This window comes from Podarcis filfolensis (assembly GCF_964270895.1).
Source record: "Podarcis filfolensis genome assembly, chromosome: 2".
NCBI lineage: Eukaryota > Metazoa > Chordata > Lepidosauria > Squamata > Lacertidae > Podarcis > Podarcis filfolensis.
Window position 1 is genome coordinate 67,425,226 of NC_139605.1, and position 25,955 is coordinate 67,451,180.

Genomic DNA, 25,955 nt, shown 5'->3' on the forward strand with positions numbered 1-25,955 from the left:
GTGCTTTAAAGTTATAGTGTGTATGCAGCCTTACATTAAAATCCAAGTCCAAGTCCAAGAAAGCGTGTTCTCCTTCATGGAGAGCACATGTTGCGGTGGGGGCCGCCAGGACACTCCAAAGTTGGGGGCGGGCCAATTGACCGTTGGCTTCCCTTGTTGTTGGGAAGAAGTTAATGTTGCCATTTGTTGATTGACAGCCAGAAATGCTAAAACTCCTTGCATGAGGCTAGGGCTTCCTCTTTTCGCCCGTGCATCAGATTGCCCCTCCCCCCCTCCCTAGAATAGGGTTGTTCACTTTGACCTTGCTATGCCTGTCATGGGGTCGTCTGCTCTTGGGGCAGGGGCCCGGTAGGAATTTTGTCCATCTGGCTGATTGGCTGGGGCCATTTGGTTTTTGCCTACTGCGTAGCAAATCGTCACAACTTGTAAGGTTGCGGTTAGGCATTGGTTTATGGTTTGGTTGGTTGAGGGGCATGGATTGGCTGTGCCTGCCCCTCTAATGCTGCTGCTGCAAGGGATTCCGTTAAGGGAATCAGGGGCTAACTATTGCTTGTCCACTCTGTCAAGGGGGCTCGGGCCACTGCAAGAGCTCCTGGCTGCATTTGGGGTGGGCTGAGGGCAGGTTCCCTGCTCCGTCGCTAGCCCAAAGTGTATTCCCCTTTTCTGACTTTCGCAGGCATGCAGAATGTCAGTCTGTCCCCCACGGTGGGGACAGATAGTCGCAACCAATGCCTAAGCAACGACTCACATGTTTGTATTTTAATAAAGTTGTGGCCAAAATTATGCCAAAAACCTTAAACAAAAATTTTGGTGTGATGTGTGAGTTATTGGGGTGGCCCTGGGGACCTTGACACGCAAGAACTTTTGGAATGAGACAGGAAAGCAGAAACTCAATCTACAGCACTATAATAACTCTAGTCTCATTCCATTCAGATGCACAAATGTATAATTGTTTTTGATATTGCGAATAACCTGATTGAATAGTAAGTTAGGGTTGCCATATTTCAAAAAAGTAAAAACCAGGACACCCCAAAAGTTGTTCAGCTTTGAAATTCCAGTAATATTTGGGAAACTCTGGATGTATGGCAGCCCTATATTTAGTTAAATTTTGGATTTTGCCAAAGAAAATGACTTCTGAAAGAAGCAAGGCTCATTTTATTTAACTTAGTAACGGGCAGAAGCAGTCTAGGTCATTTTTTTTTTTAGGAACTGAAAGCTAAGCCCCCAAATCCATATTTGAGTTTCTTAAGTACATGTCCTGATTTTTCAAAAGCACTGAACACCCATCAGCTCTTTCTGATAAAATACTCAGGGTTCTCTTGATATAGTTCTCCTAATTTAGGAGGAAACATGTGGATTTGTGTTACCTAACCCCATGCTCTCAGCTTTGAAACTTTGTCCCATCTTAGAGATGAAGTTTTGCAATTTTGAAAACAGTTTCCAGTAAGATTCATGTGGATAGAAATTCACTTTGATAATATGTGTTAAATAGCAATAGCTTTTGAACTTTTTGGTTGACCCCCAAGGTATAGCTCTTCCATTTTGTTCAAGATACCAAGAAGTGTATAATGTGGCTCTTTTTCCTCTATCCACCATGGAACTATTGTCCGGATTCTGCACCCTTGAATCACCATTAATTTCATTGGCTTCTATGCATTAATTTCTTCAAACATGGCAATAGTAAAGCTTATCAGCTAAAAACAGAATTGAGCTCATTCTCCTAGGAAGGCACTCAATTGCCTTGCTGCCTCATGGGAACACATCGATTTTAAACTGAATGGTATTGCTGGATATTTTGAGCATATATTGAACTTGGTATGTTTAGTGCTAGCTTCAAATCAAGACCCTTTCAAAATATATTTTATGCAAGACCAAAAGGAGATGAAAACTTTGATTCAGAGAGGGACAGAGTCTGGCACCAGCATTCTGCATAACTGCTCAGGAGTTGCCATCCACAATGTATTGCTGCAAGGGGACTCTTTCAAGAAGAAAGGCATGTTCCCTGATCACTGCTGCACTAACTCTTTCCTTCCTCAGCACCCCTTTCAATTCTGCAGTTTAAGCAAGCAAATAGAGCTTGTCATCTTCACCCTGACCCATTTCTATTGCATGCCTCTCAAGGCCACTCTGGGATTGTGAATCCACCATGTGGATTGAGATAACATGTTTCCAACTCCTGATATATATAGATTGAAGTAATAATAATAATAATTTATTATTTATACCCCGCCCATCTGGCTGGGTTTCCCCAGCCACTCTGGGCGGCTCCCAATCGAGTGTTAAAAACAATACAGCATTAAGTAGAACTCGCCATGTGACTCATGTCCACCTTGCAGTGTTTATCTCCATCACTGTCACTGGCCACCACTGAAAGGGATCACAGGAATGGAAACTCACAGGATTCCTTAATTGAATGTGATATGACAACATGGTCCCCTAAGCAATATGGTGGTGGGAGGAAACCTAGCATGGAAATGTCAGGATGTAGGTTGTGCCTAGGCCTTGTTCTCATGGAGGTGGGGGACCTGCACATGAGGTGTGCTGTTTTAGTACGCAATTGGTGGCTCACCTAGGTGAATGTTTCTCCACATAAACATCTCCCTCCGCATAGCAAGCTTGATGAATAGATCTAGCCTAGATGTCTCTCTGATATGCTAGTCTTCTATGTGCAGGGTTTTCTTCATTGTTTGGAAGAAGATTCAGTTATGTGATTCCCCCGCCTACAGTCTGAAGGCACTAGTCTACTATTTCAGTGAGAACTAAGTTGGGGACAGCTGCCAATGTTTTGAGCCAGTGCTTGCACATTCTCCTTAATCCCAGGTGAAATGAACCGTACTTGAAGATAAGTGTGACTTCTGAGGAAAAGGGCCATAGCTCAACAGTGGACCACCTGCTTTGGGTGCAGAAGGTCCCAGATTGAAGCCCTGGTGTCTCTCCAGGTAGGGCTGGAAAAGACTCCCAGCTGAAACCCTGGAGAGCTGCTACCAGCCAGTGTAGACAACATTGAACTACATGAACCAATGCTCTGGTTTGGTTTGTGGCAGCTAATCTTATGTGTCTATGTCCCTACATCACAAACTGCTGAAATCTCTTCATAACTCTTTTACCATATTGGCAGAAAAATATACAAATTCAATTGATTGTAATTAACTTTGACACCCTACAATTAGCCAGTTTGAATGACTGTATTAATAAACCCTGCGAACTAACAAGATTTGACAAACCATGTGTGACTTTGATGCTACAGGGCAGAGCTGCAGAACAAAAGAAAACATCGAATGTTCATTGACAAGCAGAAACTCTGGTGTCTCGAAGGCTTGACCTCGTCTTAAATTAAAAGGTGGTTTTCTTTTGCAAAAGACGAAAAACTAAAGATTGTTGGGCAGTAATCCAGAGTAATAAAATGGATATTGGCTTTCTTTGACAATGCTTTATTTGACAACCTCCCTGTGGCAGCTCCCACACCTGAAGTGGCAAGCTATGTAGAAGCAGAGGAGGGTGGAACCTCCCCTTTCTGTTGATAGAACTGGAAGTAAATATGGTCAGGTTTGAAATGGAGCGGGGTGAGGCCATTTTGGCTCTAGCAGAGGGGGCATGCTTTCTGATGGCTTAAAAGCTATGTGGGGACCCATGGAGAAGACTGCTCTTAAAGGGTAAAGGAGCATCATCTTAACCGCTTAGGAAAGAGGCATGTTTGAAATAAATCCTCTAGGAGGAAGGGAGGCTTTGTAGATTCTTTAGATTCTCTGTGCACCCCCATTATGAGCAGGGCTTCGCTGTCTATTGTAAAGACAGAGGGATGACAGCTTGCACTCCAGACATAACCAGGGAGCAGCTGTATTTGTCCCAGGCAAGCAATGTGTGATACGACATTTGTTTGCTTTTAAAATGGGAATTGGACTTGTAGAGGAATGAAGTTTGGCAATAGCCCCTCTAGCTTCAAGACTGTGGCTTAGATATGGTCACATCCACACCATACACTTAAGACACTCTTATACCATTTCAAGAGACAAAAGGAATCCTGGGAACTATAGTTTGTGCTGACCACACAGAGCTACAGTTCCCAGCACTCTTTGCAAGATTATCCATGACTGTTACGGTAGTGTAAGAAAGCTTTAAATGTATTGTGTGTTTTTGACTATGGCTAGGAAAAGTATCTTTTTCAGGTACTTCAGTGATTATTAATATGATTGTTTTATTTTAAACTATGGCCCGGTGAAGTTTCCCCGCACCCACCCAGCATAGTTCAGGGGCCTGCTTTAGGTGGTATCATGAAGGAAGGACAGGGGAATACAGGAATTGGTTTTTGATTGGTGCTCCATGAAATTTTGGAACTGGTAAAGGAGGATGGCGCCGTTTGGGCTCCACTTCAGGCAGCAAAATTCCTTGGGGCAGGGCTGGCATCAGAAACTGGCACTATCCTACACATGATGTTAGATATCCTGGACTTGGACTCCGATCAAAATTATTTTCAGTGACATGATGCCCATGAGTACTGCTTTTGTGTTTGCAATAAGTAAGGTCAGGAAAGAATTAACTCCTGGAATAGGTTCATCATCATATTTTGCTTTTGCCAGTAATGAGTGGCTTGGCTGACTTACATGAGCTTCGTGTGCTATGGACATTGTCTGCTATTGCTCTATTGAAAAGTTTTTCATATAAGAATATTTGGATGGGGGCGGGAAATGTTTCACTGCATCTAGTTACGAGATACTGCTTTATTATTATTCAAGGTTGTTTTGATTTCCTTGAGGGAAACGGTATTTTACATTAATGTACCCAGAGGCTAACATCTAACAGCCTCCACAGCGGAAAAGAAAGAGCCATTAGTGGGTCTTGTAATCAGGCTGATATTAATCCTTTCTAATGGCAGGAGGGAGATAAAGCTCAAAGCAGTCTAGCAGGGCAGATGATCGTTCAGGTGCACACTCCTGTGAAGAATCGCTCTTGGTGTACATGTTTGTAGCCAAAAGAATTAATTGCATACAATATAAAGGGAGGCTATCAGCTTTGTGCGAGACCCTCAAGGCCATCACATTTTATCTAATGCAAGTCGTTTCTACCTGCGTAGCTAGTTCATCAGAATATTTCCAGAAACAGTCCACTAAGAAGATGCCACAAAACACGTGTTTACGTCTAATGGTGCAGCAATAAAACTGCTAGCACATTTGCAAAGCTAAGCAGGGTCTGGTTTGGTTTCAAACTGGGATTCCTGAATTACAGGGGGTTGGACGGGATGACCCTTGCGAATCCTTCCAACTCTGCAAATCTATGATCATTGTACACAGGTTTATATAGCACTTATAAGAGTTGCCTGAGTGAAGCTGAAATTGGTGCAAAGAACGGACTTGTGCTAGTTCTTATGTGCAACCCTGACACTCCTTGCTTATGAGTGTTTGTTCTCTTTGGAAGTGAAAAGCAAGCAGGAAGGGAAAATGGAATGAAGCAGCAACGTGGAAAATTCTGTTGAAAACCCATGGCACCCACTTTCTTATTAAACAGTGGACTCTGAGTGCCAGGAAAGCTTAGACCTGCACAACCACAGTTGTGCACGTCAAACTGCAAAAACTTCCTTGTTTCCCCCATTTAAGCAGTTCATTTTGGGGACACACAACGACAAATGTGCAGAACCTAGAAGTGGTTTGTATATGGAGGTAACTCCAAGAGAAATTAATATTTATAAACAGTGTCTAAAACATACTTGTCTTACCCAAATCACATTTTAACCTGAGTTTCCTTTTCATGCTTCTTTAGCACTCCTGTTTATTTCCCTGTTTACGGATACTTTCTTAAGGCATTTCTGAGCTTATCGGTAACAAGAAAGGCTTAAAGCAAGCAATTGCTTCTTGCAACCCAGAATTGTCATCACACCTCACCATCACATTTTCACTTTTGTAGGAATGACAGATCCCATCAATCGTTCTACTTTTCTCTTTCTCTTTGTTGGCATGTGTCCATGGAATTGTTTTGGCACTTGTTATTGGATGGTTGGGGTGCGGGGGAGTTTAAACAATCCTACTGGATACCAAATATACATGGCAATGTCTTTGTGCTCCAGACGGTTTATTGTCATCTCTCTCTCTCTCCCCCTTCTGCTTTGTATTTGTTATTTTTGGAGTTAGACACTGGGCTTCAGATCTGAACATGATTTCAAACACAAACCATGCCAAAGTTGTACCGGTATTTTTCTTCCACATCAAATGCTATTAAGAGACATGGCTGTTTTGTATTTGCAGTGACCTTTACCTCTATACTTCTGCGTCAATGAACTGTGCTTTCTTTCTTTCTTTTTAAACAAAACCAACAAACAAAATTGCTGGTGGCATTAAAATAACAGATTTCTTCTGTTACCGCATAAAATCTCGACCTATTTAATCACTTATTCCAAAGCAGACACAAAGCCCGAGCCTTCAAATGATGTGTCTACAAACAAATTAAAAATAACCGAATTCATATGCATTTTCATCAACTGGTCGCATCCACACCATATTTTTAAAACACATTTAAAGCATCTGGCTCACCCTAAAAAATCCTGAGAAATGTAGCTTACCCGTCACTTAGCTACAGCACCCTTAACAAACTACACTTCCCAGGATCCTTTGGGGGATTCATATGCTTTAAAATATGGTGTGGTTGTGATTAGGCCAAAGGAAGGAGGATGAAAAAGTAAGAATATTAATTGCCTATTTATACCCTCCCCCTGGGTGGGTGTAGGTACCATGATCTCAGGCAATTTCTTGCGTGGTGCTCCAAAACAAACAAAGTGCCTCTTCTGGGCTCCATGATCTTGTGGGTCATGTGGTGTTTTCCACAACACAAAAGTTGGTGTTGCCTGCAAATTTGACCATCCATGATCAAGCTGAATAGGAATCTCCACATCTTATTCCCTTCCATTAGGAAAACAGGCCATTTACTCTCATTGCTGGGTGAGAGTTATTCTGTGGTAAGAAGCCTTCATGCCATCTTGAGTTGAGTATTTGCAAAGTCCTCTTGAAGTGTTCAACTTGCTAGGATGTTTTTTTAACTTTTTAAAGAAACGTGCTTTGGTTTTAACCAGGGCTGCTCCCACTCTGGTCCCTTAACATCTGGGGCTCCAGCTGTAAGGCTTTCACCTTGCTCCCCACTCTCCGCTGCTCGCTGCTGAACCTGAATTGTCTCCATGACAAGATGACAGCAATCACGCCTGTTTACAGTTAATTTGTTCTGACTAGTAGAACATACACAAAAGGCTTCAATTCCCTGCATGGAAGAAAACAAACCCACCACCTCCCCTCTTGTAAGGTAAAGAATTATGTTCAAATTCCTTGAAATTCCTAGCATTTCCACTTAGGAGACCATAAGGGAGACCTTGCCCAGTGCAGGATGTTTTAACATGTAACTTGCCTAGGTGTGCCCTTGTGCTCTAGCTCTGTGCAGCTAGAAATTAAGTCATACCTACTTCATGATAGAATGGAGCCTGTTCCTATCTCAAGTCTTTTTCACTTAGATCAAATGTGTCATGTTCAGTAATGTAAGTCCTAAGGAACTAATGTTTTGACAGGTGGACTGATGTGCTCGCCTCCCAATCATTCTCCATTAAGGAGCAAGTTCTCACACAGGTGCAGCTACGCATTTAAGGGGGTTCCTGAAAGATCCCCCCAAAAATAACAATCCCACAATTGTTCTACACAGCATGGCTGAAGGAAAGTGGTTCTGGAGAGCACTTTTTAAAATGGAGGATGAAGCAAATGTTACAATGTGGGAATCAAATGCAAACTTCACATTAATATTGATAGATACTGTCTTGGAAACTAACACAAACACCTACGTGGTTTTGAGGCAATTACACACTATAAAATATATCTAAATACTCACTACATGCTCCCCATTGAATAAACCAGTAACAGGATATGAATTTATTGCTTAAGGAATTATTTATTCCTATATATGTGTGTGTACACCCACCCGCACCAGATGTCCGTGGATCACTGTTAGCCTTTTGCCTTAAGGGGCCTGCAGCAAAAAAGGAAACAGCTGCACACCAGTCTGATATATCATACAAAGCTTTCTCTATTCTCAATTCATAGCCAGTGGGTTATAGGATGTAAGAGAGAACTGGAGTTGCCTAATCATCCTCATGAGGCAGACTTAAGAATGGATGAATCTGCCAATTTTTAGTTTCTATCAATTTCTAATTTTTCCAGTCTTGTCCAGCTTGCCACATTTGCACATCAGCTTGCAATTTTTAAAAATCAATGTTTTAGTTTGTATTTCTTCTATTGTTTTTTTTAAGAAATATTTATTAAAGTTTTACAAAAGCATGAATACAAAAATACATGAAAGAAAGAATAAAAATAAAAAATACAACATACAAAGACAAAAAAGTAAGAAAAATTTAAAAACAAATCCGTTTTTCATAACTTTAAACTCCTTTGCTTGTTTCTTTGACCTCCTCACACCTCCCCTTTTTGTATTCCCATTTACATAATCAAGTCAGCAAATCCTTACCCTCTTTCATTTATCTTAACTCTATATCTTAACATTTTTTAACTCTATATTTTCATCCATTATCAATTCATTTTTGCATATTCTTATTAACTTTGTTGCTAATGCCACTTATTTTCAATCCAACATCATTTTAACATTCATTGATTTTACAGTATTTCTGCTAGTTTGTATTTCTTCTAATAGGCAGAATTTGTATGCAATTTTGCCTAATAGACATAGGGAATATATTCTTTCCCTAATAGGGATGTGTGTGGATGTAAGTAGAGTGGAGGAGAATCTCCTCAGCGTTCATCTCCAAGAACTGTGCTAAAGTACACACTATGTGCAGAGGCTGTTTTCCTGTGAAGAACCCAAGTTCAAGTACCACTTCTCCTACTTCGACTTTTGAAATGGTTTCTGTGGGTTACGTGCACGTTACATTTCACCAGAATGAGAGATGCCTTATAGCAGTTCAGTAACTGTAAGCATTCAATTCAGATCTTCAGTTGAATGTGTGGCAAGGACCACCATGCAAGCCAGTCCTTGTGCAGCCTGTTAAATCAGGACTGAGGAACTTGTGGCTCTCCAGGTGTTGTTGGACTCCAACTCCCATCATCCCCAGCCATCCTGAAGGTCATGGATGATGGAAGTTGTAGTCCAATAACTTCTAGAGGGCCACAGGTTCCCTAGCGGTGAACACATCCAAAACTATACCAAGTCATTTATGCTACTTGATGATAGAGTCTATCTAGAAGGAGATTCCTGTGAGTTCCGGCCGGATTCCTTCACAGATGTGGAGTGCAGGATTATCTACTATTGTGCTTGGATGGTCGTTTTATTCTGATAAAACCCTTTCAACTTATACACTCATAGGAATCATTCCAATAACCTTCCTCTGAATGTTAAACAGATGCTGTCCTTCGGTATTGTTGGTTTGAAACTGTACATTCAAACCTAAGATAACAAACAATGGCACATTTGTCTTCAGTGTTTTTCTCTTGCACTGCTGTCCTTTAGAATTACTTCAAGCGATTTCTGCATATTTTGTTGCTGAGAGCTCTCTGACAATGCGGCACACCTGGGAAATAATAGAAAAATCAGATTACACGAGTTTTGCCAGTGTGGAGAGCAATTAATGTAACAAGTGTGCTCCGAGGACTTCTCTGCAAAAAAGCCTAACAATGGCTAATTAATTTCATGGGTGCAAATGCTTGTTCCTCTTGGGCCAGATTTTCCTACTGTTCCACAGTAGGGAAAAGTAATTTTTTAAAAAGGAAAGATGATAAAGAAAATATGAACCAAGGGAGAAGGTCAAAATGAACATTGGTGTGTTTGAATAAGTGGAGGAGCGCAAGCAAAAATATGCAGTAGAAACCAGAGCCTTGGGCAGGTCCCTGGACCTTGAGGATCATGTATAAGGACCCAGGCTCAGCTGCTAGGACCTCAAGTAAAATGTCTTGGGAAAGACCCAAGAGCTTACAAAAGGACCTTGATCTTCGGGAGGGATGCACATGGAGTGGTGTGGGAGGGAGGGGACACCTGCCTAGCCAGCCAGATTGCCCGAATCAACCCTGGTGATCAATGGGGTGACAGATGTCGCAGCCAGATCGCCCTCACATCCAAAACTCAAGAGCCTGGAGCACTGAAAACACAAGCTGCTTTAGTTTCAAGAGACCCAAGAGCCTGCATTATCACCACCATTTTAGACTGAACAAATGGTCTGACACCACTTTCACAAGTTATTTCATGGTCATTATAGGAACAAATTGTTCCGCTCCTAAACTTAAAGCATGACTACACATTTTTCTTAAGTATTGTACCTTCATGTTCCTCCGGCCCCCCAAGGAGCACAGAAGCTTGAAGGGTTGTTGTTGTTGTTGTTGTTGTTGTTGTTGTTGTTGTTGTTGTTATTATCACTGAAGGAATGATCAAGGCTCTCTCTCCCCAATGTCATGTTCCAAAGCAACCCCCTCTTTCAGTGATTTTAACATAAAATAACCTGCCTTTTTCATATCATATAACCCATGCCACTGTTATTGTGCTGATGATGACTGCTAGCTGCCCCCCCAGCCTTAAAAAACAACAACACCCTCCCATACATTTACATTCCATTTTTCCTTCACAGAATTCAGCACAGTATGGGTATGTTAGGCTGAGAGCCAGTGACTTACTCATGACTGAGCAGGAATCTGATCCTGGTCCCTCCACTCCTTCATCAGCATTCAAATCCAACAAATCTAGCCACTGGGCTAGAAAATCCTCAAAGAACATGCAATAATGGTTTAGCACTTGATGTTAGCTGTATTAGCAGCAAATCTAAGCATTAACAGACCCAACCCATTAGTCTTTTCTGCTTCTTTGTTCAGCATCCTCAAGACCTTACCTGAATAGGTTTTTCTACTGCTAATCAAACCTATCCATTTTTAAGGAAATCAGCCCCGAGTGCTCACTGGAAGGACAGATCCTGAAGCTGAGGCTCCAATACTTTGGCCACCTCATGAGAAGAGAAGACTCTCTGGAAAAGACCCTGATGTTGGGAAAGATTGAGGGCAGAAGGAGAAGGGGACGACAGAGGACGAGATGGTTGGACAGTGTCCTCGAAGCTACCAGCATGAGTTTGAACAAACTGCGGGAGGCAGTGGAAGACAGGAGTGCCTGGCGTGCTCTGGTCCATGGGGTCACGAAGAGTCGGACACGACTGAACGACTAAACAACAGCAACTGCTAATTAGTAGATTGCAAGCCACTGCTTGGGAGAGAATCACTGTATGGTTGTACATCATTGGATACATATTTTATTTGGATTTCCACTCCCATTGCTCTGAATTAGAGTCCCCATCCCACAACAAATAGCTCCTTATGTTAAATTTAAAGTGAATTTGGAGGGTCCTGCTTAGAACCATGGAAAGGAAAGTAATTATATAACATTCAGGAAACATCTGAAGACAGCCCTGAATAGTGAAGCTTTTTAAGGTTTAATGTTTTATTCTTTTTTTATATATGCTAGAAGCTGCCCAGAGTGGCTGGGGCAACCCAACCAGATGCGCGGGGTACAAACAAACAATAAAAAAATTTTTTTTAGTAGATTTAACAACATTTCACTTAGAGGTTTTGTGCATCTCTAAGTCCTCACCAAATTTTGGCCACTGTGAAATTTGGGAGCAAAATTTCTGTGTCTGTGCTTAGAATAATCATTTGAAGGAATTGGGATAAATGCTAAGAGAATGAACAAGTTATACAATATTCCCAGGGCAAATTTCAAACTTCTCTATTATGATAAAAAAAATTCCTTCTGCATCCTGCACTATACTGAAGATTATGCACATTTTGTGAAAAATAAATAAACACTGCACCAAAATTTAATGAACATCTGTTGAAGACTTTTGGTACACTTGGTCTGAATCAAACTAGGATATATTAAAAACAAAAACAAGCCCAAACTTTTTTCTTCAGTTTTAATAACAAAAATATGCTTTTGTTCAGCAATTTTCCTAAGAGGATAGCAACATGGCTCCAGGCATAAAAATCCATTAACACAAGCAGATGTAACTCTCACAGCTAATTTCTCAATATGTTATATCCAATCTCTTTGTTGGACTGGTTTAAGGGAATGGGTAGTGTTTTCCACTAAATTGGGACATGATCATAGATGAGTTCTACTTAACAGGGCTTTCTTTCAAATGCGGCTTGAATCATAGCATAACAAACCTGAAGTACTGGGAACTTCCTGACACCTTATGAAGCACCAGGCAGATCATACAGGGCCATCTTGCCCATAGAAGCAAGTGGCACGGGCGCCAGGGTGCCAAGTTCTGGAGGGCACCAGGGAAGAGGTGGAGGCTGGGTGTGGCGTGGCGCCTCCCTGCATCAGTTTGCTGCCCTTGCCCGCCTCACTGAAGCAGCACCGCTGCCCACCTCCTCCAGCCCCGCGAAGCTGCTGGCAGTGCCGTAAAAAGGTCAGCAACTCTGGGAAATGGGGGGTGGGGGTGCTGGAGGGATCTTTGCACTACGGCACCGGATATACTTAAGACGGCCCTGACATCGTATAATCTCCCCTCCCCTGTTTTGTTATGCTTTACTCAATTTAGATACTCTTTTTAAAAAAATCCTTTCAACTCAAGTTGGAAAAGTCAAGTCAACTCAAATTCGGAAGACATTTGTAATAGGTGTGCTACAGTGTTGCACTCCACTGATTGTTTCATCAGCACTCCTGCTCGGCAGATGGATGATTCCTCATGTCTTATGGCCATGTGCTGTTCTAGCCTGAATTTTGGGGAGGCACAGGGGGATATGGCGGGGAGAGAAAGTCCCATTGTGCTGGTGGGAGCCCATCCACTGATGTTCAATTGAATGCTTCCCAGTAAATGACTGTTTTAAAGCATATCATTACGAAGTTAGCCAACTAACATCTACTCAAAGTAGACCCATTTAAATCAATTGCTCTAAGTTAGCCATGCCTATTACTTTTAATGGGTCTTCTCCAACTAAGACTCACATTGTCTACAGCCCTTCGCATTATTATTTTTTAATGGCTCTCTTGCTGTTTCTCAGGTTAGTGCATGAGTTGCCTAATGGTGCATAAGAATTTCACATTGTGTGTGAAATTCCATGCAGGCAATATCCCGAAACGCTACCAACCTTGCCTGTATTGTGATTTCTTCAAGTCATATCATGGAGTTCTATGGATAGATAAATTCCTTGTTCAATATTATAGAGCACAGAGTGAGGGAAGCCCTAATACCTCGTAGAAAATATTTGTTTTTGTTTTGAATTCTGTTTGGCTTATGCATGGGAGTAGTCTTGAGGTAAGTAATTGTGCCCCTTGGGATCCTGATTAAGAATGTGATTTTATGTCAGGTGAGTGCAGCTGGGTCATGTTCAAGGATTGATTTCAGCATTGTCGTTATAATAAAAGAGCTTCTGGAGGCCTAATGAACCGAACTGTCAATGGAGATCAATGCGATTTTGTAGTAATGAAAAGCAGCTGTTTAACCTTTGTCTCCTTTATATAGCTTCTGGTCCCAGTTGCACGCCACAGATTGTAGGAATCAGAAGGCAGGAAGGAATCATAGGAGTGTTGTTGCACTCAGGTTCTGCTTGCGGGTTTCCCACAGGCATCTGGTTGGCCACTGTCAGAACAGGATGCTGGACTCGATGGGCCTTCGTATGTTCTTAGTTTAGTTTGGTCACATCACAAGCATTTTTATAGAAGTGACACACAGTCCAGCCATCTGGATGCAGACATAATGCTGCCCTGAAGAAGAATGGAAGTGTTCTGAAGCACCACCATGTGTTCTGTGCCTATCTTAAGAGCAGGTGCTGATATTTGGAAAGATTTTCCACTTGGCTTTCTGTGTATGAATTTGCATCTGAAAAAGAGACACATGAATGGTCACACTGGCTGCTTCTCTCAACAGGAGGGCGGGAAAGCATTTTGCAGTGTTTCTAGTCATTGAAACACCAGGGAGTGCTTGGTAGCTCATCACTTGAGATTTTATACTGTTCACTTGCATGAATAATCAGTTATAGTGACTAACTTGGGGCAGCAACACTTGTACCAACTCTAAACAAGGAAAAGAAAGCTGTAATGCATGCCAGTAGAGTTGAGTTTCTTTTTCTCTGTCCCATAAACTAGGGATAGGCAATGTGGTTCTCTCCAGATAACATTGGCTACATCTCCACCATCCCTGACCATTGAACATTGACCAATGCTCCATATTATGAGGCCTCTCTTCTGATTGTCCAATGCACTGAGAGTGTATAGGGAATCTAACAGCACAAACCTATAGATGTCTACTCACAGGGATATCCCATTGATCTCAGTGAAACTTATTCCTAGGTGAACGTGTATAGAACTGCAACCTAAATGTTATGAGTAGGTAAGGTTTTGTCAAAATAATAAAAGAAAAGGAAACAAAGTTAAGAAGACAAAAAATTGAACGAGAAATAAATTATAGTGCAAGTATTCAGGCTAATGTGATTAATAGACAAGGAAAACTATCGAGCAGCTTTTTCCCACATGAAATTTTAGTGCTAGAGATGACTAGTTCACAGACTCACCAGAATCATTCATGCAATTATTTCTCAAGCCTCTCAGGATACACATTAATGTGTGCTGCATGGTCTATGATTTGGGACCTTTGAGGATGATGCTGGAGTGTCCCCACATTTTCTGCAATTAGAGCAGCACACTTCTCAGTCATTGCGATTGTGGGAAGAATTTCTGGGTGGCTGATCTTACCTTACATTCATACTTCACTTTACATTCCAGTAATGTCATTGTGAGGGAACCATAAGCATAAAGTCATAGAACTGTAGAGATGGAAGGGACCATGAGGGTCATCTAGTCCAACTGCCTGCAATGCAGGAATCTTTTGCCCAATGTGGGGCCCAAACCCATGACCCTGAGATTAGGAGTCTTATGCTCTACCAACTGAGCTATCCCCAGCATGAGATGAAGCATGTGGTTCTTTTTTCCATACATCTACGGCAGACGTATGAATCAACCTGCTGGACTGGGAGAAGAAGCAGCGGAAACGCTTTGCAATGACCAAGAACTGTTACAACTGACACAAAGCAAGGAAGGTCCCTACAGTTTGTCCAGAATTCTTCTTCCTCCTTCCCAACTAACTGCATGGCACTTAAGAATGGATTATGGAGCTGCTGGAAAGCACAACCCTGTTCAGAGCAAGATCAAACTCAAGCGCAGAAGTTAATATAGTTCCGCATACTAGAGATGGTGAACTGATGCAGTGGAAGTAGGAGAGAGTATGTTTCCATTCATTCTGCTTCTGCATAGCCCCCATGTTCTCTCAGTGAACCTGCACTGCATTTCTCCCTGCCATATTCCCCTTGTTTCTTCACTACAGAAACAGCATTTGACAAATTTGCAGTGAGTTGTCAACAGCTCTTAGAACAATAGTCCTTATTAAACTCTGAAGCCCCCCTGGGTCATGATCTTTCTCCCCTTTGCATTTGTATTCATGCCTTCTAGATGGAAAAGACAAGCTAGATAAATTCTGATAATATGGAGGGCTTCGGCTTGTACCTGAAGAAGTGACCTTCGTGAGCCAAAGGTTTGTGTGTAATAAATTATTTGTTTGCTCAGGTATTATCTGTAGTATTTTTTGGTGTAGCAGTGAATGCTCTTAGCCTATCAGAAAATTCTGGGAGCTGAAAGCTATAGAGAACATAAATCTTCCCCATAAAGAAACCGGGTGAAACATCACATTGAAACTTAGCATGGCTCTCAACAGGAATAATAAAACTGTCAGTTTCAGCATCCTTATATAAATGTTCCCAATCTGCTTTTATTTCTTTTTGTGCTTTAGGTATGTATGTATACAGAATGGCCAAACATTTGTGGCACCTGACTGCATTTCTCAGAACATGAGAGTCTGATTTCTTACCATATTGACTAGCTGTCCCCCAGCTTCTGCAAATGGGCCACTTGAATAACTAAAAGAAATTTGACATTTTGTGCTCGTATCTCCAATATGGTATGTATGCATTTTGGGGGAGGTTGGAGAGAAGTATCTTAATCCAAGTATGTTGCCTTGTAAAGCTTGAACCTTTTGTAGTTCAGATTGTCAACTAATTTTAGTTTTGCCTTCCTGATTTGACAATGATTAGCCAATCAGCAAACTAGGGACTCCGAAAAAGAGAAAACAAAATACCAAGTGTTGTACCATTTAAAAAAGAAGGCAGAGCAAGTAGTACAGAGAATGACACAATATTATAATTTAGTACCATGGCTTGGATCCTAACTAGCCCTTCTGTTTAGGGATGGAGCAAGGATCCATTAGACTCTATCATAGGTTTGAAGGAGCATCATGATGGCAGTTTGAAAACTTTGTGCTGTGCTTTTAAATCCTGACAATTGGGGGATTTCAGAACATAGTGGTGGGAGGAAGAAGTGCTGAGAGGGAGCAGGGCCTGCTCCTACCCCCCACCAGCTGATAGGCAGCTGGCAAAGCACCTTGTCCTAGTAAAGGAACCCACTTTAAATTCAGGATTCTTGCTTTATAGCTTTACCCTTGTAGTTCCACACCCACACCATGTATGACAGGTGTAGGGAGTATGAATTTTGCTGCCTATAAATGGCTTTGTGGGCCAACTGGGGAGACCTGGTGGGCCAAGTCTGGCCCATAGGTCCCCCACCCAGCATTACAGGCTTATCTTGGGATATGTAGATGACCGTGGAGGTATAGAACATAGCCATCATGGCCAATAGCCATTGATAGCTTTGTCCTCCACGAATTTGTCTAATCTTTTAAAGCCACCTAAGTTGAGGTGTGCCTCTTTTGTGTGTGCCTCTTATGTACTGTACATCACCTAGTAACTGGAGGCTCAACAATAACACTCTGCAAAGCATTATTCAGCAATGTACTATGCAATGATGTACCAAGCTACTGAGTACCAAACAATCCTTACTGTTTTGATAAAGTGAATTCATCCAATTCTGAGTTGGGAAGATGCCTTTTCAGTGCAGCCTTTGTGCCTTTGGAAGCCAACCCCTTAAAAGCATTCCTGAGTAAAAGTTCTCTACTTCTTTGAGGGACAATATTATTTGTTACATTATTGCCCCACTTTTCGTGTGTTAGGTAAAGGGACCCCTGACCATTAAACCCAGTCGTGGCCGACTCTGGGGTTGCGGCGCTCATCTCGCTTTACTGGCTGAGGGAGCCGGCGTACAGCTTCCGGGTCATGTGGCCAGCATGACTAAGCCGCTTCAGGCGAACCAGAGCAGTGCACAGAAACGCCGTTTACTTTCCCGCTGGAGCGGTACCTATTTATCTACTTGCACTTTGATGTGCTTTCTAACTGCTAGGTTGGCAGGAGCAGGGACCGAGCAACGGGAGCTCACCCCATCGCGGGGATTTGAACCACCAACCTTCTGATCGGCAAGTCCTAGGCTCTGTGGTTTAGACCACAGTGCCACCCGCGTCCCTTTCTTGTGATAGAGGAGAGCAAATGAAAACAAGGAAGAGTCTGATGGCATCTTAAAGACTAACAATTGTATTATGGCAGAAGCCAGGGATAGTCAAATTGGCGCTCTCAAAGTATTTTGGACTACAACACCCAATGGCCAATGGTTGAGAATGATGGGAGTTGTAGTCCAGCAACATCTAGAGGGCACCATGTTGACTGCACTGCAATAGACTTCCACTCAAAGCTTATACCATAACAATTTTAAGACTCCAAAAGACTATTTATTGTAATTGCTGCAACTGACTAACTGTGGCCAGTGCAAGTCTGCTAACATTGTTCTTGAAGCCAATGTAGGTTTAACTATTTTCACATACCCTGCACTGCATAATGAGAGGGCCAGTACCAGACAGTGCTTCTGTAGTATGATCCAGGAGACCAGAACTTCAGCTGTGTGTTGAATTGGTAAATGAAGTAGATAGACACAAAGTTTGCACCTATACTTTCAAGTTAGAACTAGCTGAGGGCAGAAATTGGCTAGAGGTAGAAATGATTTAGCTTCCAAAGACATGAGCTGAAAAAGTATCTGCTTCTTGCTTCGAGAATGCTCTCATTCTCAAAGCTATTTTTGTGGCATTTTATAGCAGTGTGTAAAATGTTTATAGGCTAAAGTGTTGCCACAGTCATAAGCAAGCCTTGCTTTATGATGAATGTAGAGGCATCAGCATTGTGCTGTGGCATTGAGTCTGTGTGTCGGAAATGTACAGTGTTGCTTTTAAACTTCCGACAAGGCATAAACCAGCATACAGTGGGCATTCTGTAAATATCTGCATATATTTTATCATTTGACTTCATTTTCAAAAATCTAGGACTGTAATTTGGCTAATACAATGAGGACTCACAGCCAACAGAAGCGCCATGCTCCCAGATTTCTTTACTTTTTTCTAAAGAAGTGAGTCTCTAGATGTTGTAGAGAGAACGTTATTAAGCAAACTATGCAGGTATCCATCTAAATTATTCCTGTGAGATTAGGCAGCCTGGCTTGAAATTCTGAACTGTGATAGTACCCACAGGCTAGAACCCCAAGGAGTGGGGAGGGAGAGAAGAGTTGATATAGAGACTGTGCTGGAAAGAAACCCTCCCACCATCATTCTCTTGTGTCTGTAGTCTTGTTTACTTGCTTTAATGTTATGACTGGGAATAAGAGGAGGGAAATGAATTAAAAGGACCGCTGCCTTTTTAAATCCACTTTACTTTTGAATATTTTTAATGCATCCTACTTTATTAATATCTTGTTGGCATCTGTTTGTCTCAAGAGGCAACAGAGTGCACTTCTGGGGGTGAAGTCAAACTGCTACATTAGCAGCACCCAAGTGACCTTCCCAGGGTGCAAGCCTGGGCAGTGTGTATGGAGGTTTTTGGCTATCCAGACGACAAGACTCCACTCTCAGCCTCACTGGTGTGGTCCAAAGGAAAGCAGAACAATACATTTGGCATCAGCCTGACTGCAGGAGCTGCTGGAAGAAGCCTTCTTTGTATTTAAAAAGGCTGAAACAAGGAGGCAGACCATGTATTTATTTGTATGGGCAATACTCTGTGCTCTGTGAAGATAGATTTTGAATCTGGATATTTGGAAGCCACCTCTCACTTTCCAGGAGAAACTATATCCCGGATGCAGGGGGATGTCTCAGCTTCTGACAGAGTCTTAATTTGGGGATGAGTCTTCTCCACACTTGAGAGGGGTGAATCCTGATGAGGAGTCAGTTGGCAACCCTTACCTAGCTAGGGAGCTTAGGAAACTGCTGATTAGATGCTGGCAACACTTGACCTGTTCTGTGTTGATTTGGGCTCTAGCCTTTTATTCTCTACTACCCAAGAACCAATGAGAGGGATGGGGTGGGGCCTGCCAACAAGAATGTGGAAATCCATACCAACTTGACCTCAGGAATATCAGAACAAGCAGGAATTGCAGTATTCAGGCGTTCCGACGTAGGCAAAGGCAAAGCAACCCAAAGATTCTTACAAACATGGAGAGGCATGTTTCATTTGGATCTCTCCAGTGGCTTTATCTATGAGAAGAAGTCTTCCATAATAACCAGGAAATTACAGCCACGATAAAGGTAAGTTGGACATGGGGTTTATTCAGTGTTGACATTCTGCTTATGCAACAGACATCTGGTTGCAGAATGGAGCTTCCCCCTTCTTTGCTCTCCCCCCATGCACCCTCAACATTTGTTTCAGAGGGCTAGATTCAACTCCTTGTACTTTCCTGAGGTTTTAGAGATATTCACATATTACATTCAATGAGTGTACAATCTGTGTACCTGTGTGCATGAAAAGCTGAGCTGTACAATTCAATGAGTATACAGTCTTTCTCATAAATGTTTGTTCATGTGTACAGAATGCTTGTATCTGTGTTCATTGCAATGCATGAGCAAGCCCTTTGTCATAAAATAATTATGTCTGAAAGCCTATGTACCATTTCCTTCTAGAATAATCCTTGCATGATTGCTGGGCAAGAAAGCTTTATTTCTGTCTCCTGTGGTATATATTCTGAAGGGAGTGCTATCTAAATGTCTGTCTATCTCATTACAGAACTATACAAATGATTCTGTTCAAAATGTTGCTTATTCTGAACAACATTAAGATTCTCTTGAATGGCAATTGAAACCAAACTATATTAGGTAAAATTTAGACTGTAGAAGCATTTAAAAGTATATTTTATTATCATGCATTGGTGAAGTACTTAGCTTTTAAAATTCAATTATTGTTTTACATTGCAGCTGTCAGCTCATTCACCCTTCACCCACGCAAATTTTTACAATGTTCCCTTGTGGCTTCTCCTGCCTGAAAGGTAATGTTTCAAAAAAATACCACAAGGGAAGTTGCTCTTTCAGGAGTGAGTTAGATAAGCAGTGGGAGACAGTTGTGGCGGAGAAACGACTCAGGACAGTGTTTGAATTTATTAAGTAGGAACAGTAGAACTGAAGAATTTTAAATGAAATGCTTATACAGTTAAATGCTTATACCACTGGCATTCTTACAGCAGGACAGATGATTAACAGTTCAATGGCAAAGAATAATGAATATGAATTTGGCATGTGTGTTGTTTTAATTTTATACCACAACTTGGTAGTAGTGAAAATCTCAACTTTTAGAACCACAAAATATAACCCGGGGAGTTTGGTGGAATGCTATGTAAATAGCAGTCCCTTGGATGTTCAAAACATCAGGGCTGCCTTGCAAATAACTGTGGATAAATTCGATAGTACTGAAGAGAAAAAGCTCTTGCTGTGCTGTTAATAAAGATAATACCAAATCATGTGGAAACTTTGCTCTTGGATAAACTTCTGTCACTACGAATACGCATATAAGCTGACATATTGCAAATTTTTGTTAAACAAAATGGGACACTACCTAATTCTATAGTTGGCATTCGTCTGTTTTGATAGAAAATGGAGTGCACCTCCAGGGGTGAAGTCAAACTGCTGCATTAGCAGCACCAAAGTGGCCTCCCCAGGGCACAAGCCTCTGCAGTGTGTGTGGAAGTCCTGGGCTACAGGGTGGGAACCAAAGGTGGACAAACTACCTGAGAAGGAGCATAGTGTTTGCCTACCAAAGGTACTACCCCTCCCCTAACACCAGCTAATTCTGTGATGATTGATTAATTCCACTATGCTACATCATGGCTATGTGATAGACAACTATTTCTCTGTCTGCCTGTCTGTCTGTCCATGTGGTTCTTAGAGGGTGGGATGAGTGGGCATTTGCCAAGCCCTGAAGACAGTGCTATGCTTTCCATTTCATTCTAGAATACTGTATCTCTGTTTTCATGCCCTGCTTCTTCCAGTTGAGTTGGGTCCTTTGAGTGGTGCAATGTCCGCCTACCCCATCCTGGAGCCAGCATTTATTTTATTTATTTATCCATCCATCCATCCACCCATCCATCCACCCATTGGCCCAGTATACCTGAAGGAGTGTCTCCACCCCCATCTTTCTGCCCGGACGCTGAGGTCCAGCGCCGAGGGCCTTCTGGCCGTTCCCTCATTGCGAGAAGCAAAGCTACAGGGAACCAGGCAGAGGGCCTTCTCGGTAGTGGCGCCCGCCCTGTGGAACGCCCTCCCATCAGATGTCAAAGCGATAAACAACTACCTGACATTCAGAAGACATCTTAAGGCAGCCCTGTTCAGGGAAGTTTTTAATGTGTGATATTTAAGTGTATTTTTGGTTTCTGTGGAAGCCGCCCAATATTATTATTATCATTATCATCATCATCATCATCATCATCATCATCATCATCATCATCATATAATCATCACCCAGCAATTAGATTACTGTAGTAGAAGTTATTAGATAGAAAAAGGATACATTTGAGTTTAGCCACTTGCTAAAGGATGTCCTAAGTACAAAACACCTAGGGCCAAGCTCATAGATTCTATGACTATTATGTCATTTTTTTAAATCACCATGTGCTATTTGGTCACATAAGCTACCCAGTATTGTTTTTGTTTGCATCTGTCTGTTTCGAGACACAACGGAGAGTGCTTCTGGGGGTGAAGCCAAATCACCGGTGAATCACAGCACCTGTTTTGGCTGCAGAGACTGGTAACTCACAACTGCTGCCTCCCGTGCTGAGCACCAAAGTGACCTTCCTGGGGTGCAGGCCTGGGCAGCAGTGGCATAGCGTGGGTTGTCAGCACCCGGGGCAAGGCAAGTAATTTGCGCCCCCTAACCTGTGGATTTGCGCCCCCTAACCCATGGATTTGCCCTAACCCCAGATGTTGCGCCCGGTGCGGCCCGCCCCCCCTGCACCCCCCACGCTACGCCACTGCTGGGCAGTGTGTATGGAGGTCATAGGCTGCCCAGATGACAAGACTCCCCTCTAGGCCTCACTGATGTGGTCCAAAGGAAAGCAGAGCAATACATTTGGCGCCAGTTTGGCTGCAGGAGTTGCTGGAAGGAGGCACACAAGGCGTCACCTAACCATCTTAGGTTTTCCACTCCAGATTTGTGTAGAGTTTACTCCCCAACCTTTTCTTCTCCTGAAGGTGTCCTGTTAGGTGCCTGGTAACTGCTTGTTTTTTTTACTGAGGTTCATCAGTATGGATTTTACTCTCCACAGATATTTGTATTCCACCATAGGAACATAGGGAAGTGCCTTAGATTGAGTCAGATCCTCATTCCATTTATCTCAACATTATCTACGCTGACTGTCAGAGGCTTTCCAGGTTTTCAGACAGGGGTCTCTCTCCCCACCAAATCTGGGGATTGAAACTAGGAGCATCTTGCAGAAATAGTGCAGGATAGTACGCACCCCAGAAATGATCTCTTTCCACTTCTGCCTTCTGGAAGAAGGTACAGGGTTATAAAGACTAGGACTAGCCGCCTGAGAAACAGTTTTTAACCAAATACAATTTTGGTTTTAAACGCAGTGTAAGGTAGTCTCTGTGGGAGTATATTGTATTTAATTATGGGGTATCAGAGTTTTTAGGGGGTTAACCAGGCTGGGATAGCTGGGATAGCAGACCTGTTGGTTTTTGAATGTCTGGTGTAGATTTTTTCAATTTCGTTGTTCTGTATGGGACAATGACAATAAAGATTATCGTATTGTATCTTCTACGTCTAAGTAGTGGCCCTTTACCATCCAGATATTTGACAAAGTACCTGCAGATCTTTTTATTCAGGAGATCCACTTTTGTGTACTTTTGCTATATATTGCCTCCCCATCCCCCTTTCCTCTGTTTAAACCCTTTTAATTGAATTTTTTGGTGAATTTATTGTATTATGTAAAGCATCTTGAATCCTGAAAGCATTTTATTATATTATGACAAGCCGGCTGTGCACTGCGGGTCAAGGTGGTAGGGTGATACATAAATTATCCATGGTGGGAGTTGGTGAATATAATCCTTCTGGAAAACACTTGATAGGTAGCAACTTTAAATTATCAACAGTACATAAAGAATGAATAACTAACATACGCTGGGAAGCCACTTTAAATTTTAGGATGAGAGCACAATTACATAACAATTATTGTATATATCTGAGCTCCTTCTAGGCTGCCATTTTATTTTACAGGTGGATTCTGCAACAAGGGATTAACTCAATAATATCCAAATATCCACTGATGAAGGGACTCATTGATCTGACTGGCATTTCACTGGAACTGGGAGAGACAAAAATCCTTCAGCTGGGACAAAGTCAAGAAGTGACACTGATTCACATCAAGAGATGACTTGACTCTGACCTAGGTCATTTGGAAAGTACTGTGTACAAATTGTTTCTATATTTGATTATTTTGATAATTCTTCATTTCATCAGAGTTTCAATCCTGGATTCCTCACCTATGCCAAGGAGATAAAGAACTACACAACTTTTAGAAGACACCTGAAGGCAGTCCTATATCAAGTAGTTTTAAATGTTTGAGGTTTAGCATGTTTTTATATGTGCTGGAAGCCACTTAGTGTGGTTGGAGAAAGCCAGCCAGATGGGCAGGGTATAAATAACAATTAAGATTGCAGATGGCGGCTGGTGCGCACTGGAGCTGGTAGGGCAGAAGGCAGGGAGGTCAACAGTAGGGGGAAACAGAGTCAATGAAAGACAGTGGCAAGTAATGCTGCTGTTGTGCTCCATCCCCCTTCCTCCTAAAGGCAATTCTGAGACTAAGGGGGTGGAAGAAGCTGACCGTTTAGGCCGCTGGCTAAAGCTGACTAAAGGGGGCTGGCTAAAGCCAGACTGAGGGCAACCTCTATTGGAAGATTGTACTGAACATTATTTCCTGAAAGCATTTTCTTTTTTAAAAAACCCCAAACCCCTCAGAGCTACATTTTATAATGCCTTTCTCTTTCAAGTGGCATTTTCTTTTCTTCCTCTTTTTATTCCACAGACTTTTCCCCATTAATGTTTATGAGCAAATAAAAGAAAATAGCTAGCTAGGGCTGCTGGAACTTTCAGAACGGTTCAGTTATGACCCCATCTCATTTAACATAATTCATGAATCTTTCTTTTAAGAACATTTTCCTTGTGATGGGGTTTTGATTCGAAAGATATGAATAAAAATGGAAATTAGTTTAACTCCTAAATGAGGCGGCCCTTATCATTCTTTCAACTGGGAGGTGATAAATAACAAAAGTTTAAAAGAGACTGGAATTTTTGAAAAGGTAGTGGACATAGGGTTGTATCTAGAAGAGCTTCTTTCATCAGAAACAGCTGTCTGCTGATGAACATAGCTCCTCCACTACAAGTGCCTCTGGATCCAATCAGTTGTCTAGGGGTGAGGGGCACATGTCCCATCCTGTGTATTTTAAAAAATGTATCATTTCCCTTGATCCCACTCAGTGGATCAGTCACATTTGGTGGATCAATTGACGACATAAAGCTTTAGTGAACCAAACGGCTGTACAGTTAAAACACCTGTTATCTCAGTTCAAATACTGTTCTATCTGGATAGTTAGGACATTTTATGTTATTTGGGATATTGTGGCAAGCGAAAATGATGACCCTAGAAGTTTGTACTTTTCAGGCCCAAGGTTGTCATGATGCTCTTGCAGAGCTTCATGGCAGGCATGTGCATGTCCACAATATGGGCATTGTAACTCCACAGCTGGCATGTCCTTGCACACCAAATAATAATAATAATATTTTTTATTTGTACCCTGCCCTCCCCTGCTGGAGCTGGGCTCAGAGTGGCTAACATCATATAAAACACAATATACATAAAAACAAACAAACGATCGATTAAAATGCATCCCAAAATTAATTCAAATAAATTAAAATTAGACATTGCATACATGCAGAGAAACAGAGACACAAATACATTGCTTCTCTGTCCTCCTACTGCTCATCTATCTGGTCAGGGGGCTGGGGGCCCACCAGAGAAGACTTTGTGGGGCCCTATCAGGCCCTTGAACTACCAGTTTTCCCCTCCCGTTGTACAGGACCAGCCAATTAATGGTGACAACAGATATTTAATATAGTAGGCCTCTCAAATTTGCAGTAAAGGTGACAACCAATTTGCTTCTGGTAGAAGCCAGAATTGCTTAGTGACCTAAGGGGTAAAACTGTTATTTTTATATTTAGTAGAATGAAATGGGTATGAGGAAGAATGAAAACCTATGTAGGAAGCTGTTGTTGGATACTTCAAAAGGCAATGACCTTAAACCTTTGGTAATTTTCAGTAGCTGAAATTTTTCTCCCCCCACTGACCAAATCCCAAACCTTTTGCCTATATATAAATACGGAAAGCTGTTTCCTAGCTCCTGAAAATTGATATTGGATCTGCCAGTCTAGTAGTGGTCATTCTTCTGTTACAGATACAAATCTTATGCTGATAAGCAAGTTTGAAAATGGCAAAAGTTCTAGAAACAGGGTTTAAGAAGAGAAAATCATAAATGAAAATTTATGTAAGCTTAAATAGGATTCCAGGCTGTAGTGATAAGTATTGTTCAGTTCTGGGAAGGAGTGAGTACTGGTTTTGTGCTGTCTTTGAAAGAGATAGCATTCATCTTTATTTGCACTACAGCTTTCAATAGAATGGACTTAAAAGGCAAGACATTATGAGCCACA

General features: G+C 41.9%; 1 long non-coding RNA gene across 1 annotated transcript; it reads right to left on the reverse strand.

The window, feature by feature from the left end:
• Positions 1-9,385: 9,385 nt before the first annotated feature.
• LOC310756263 lies at positions 9,386-16,307 on the reverse strand. The gene is made up of 3 exons (XR_014544783.1): positions 16,215-16,307; positions 14,526-14,637; positions 9,386-9,544 (listed from the first exon to the last, which is right to left on the reverse strand). It is a non-coding gene; the product is annotated as an uncharacterized lncRNA (long non-coding RNA).
• Positions 16,308-25,955: the final 9,648 nt, after the last annotated feature.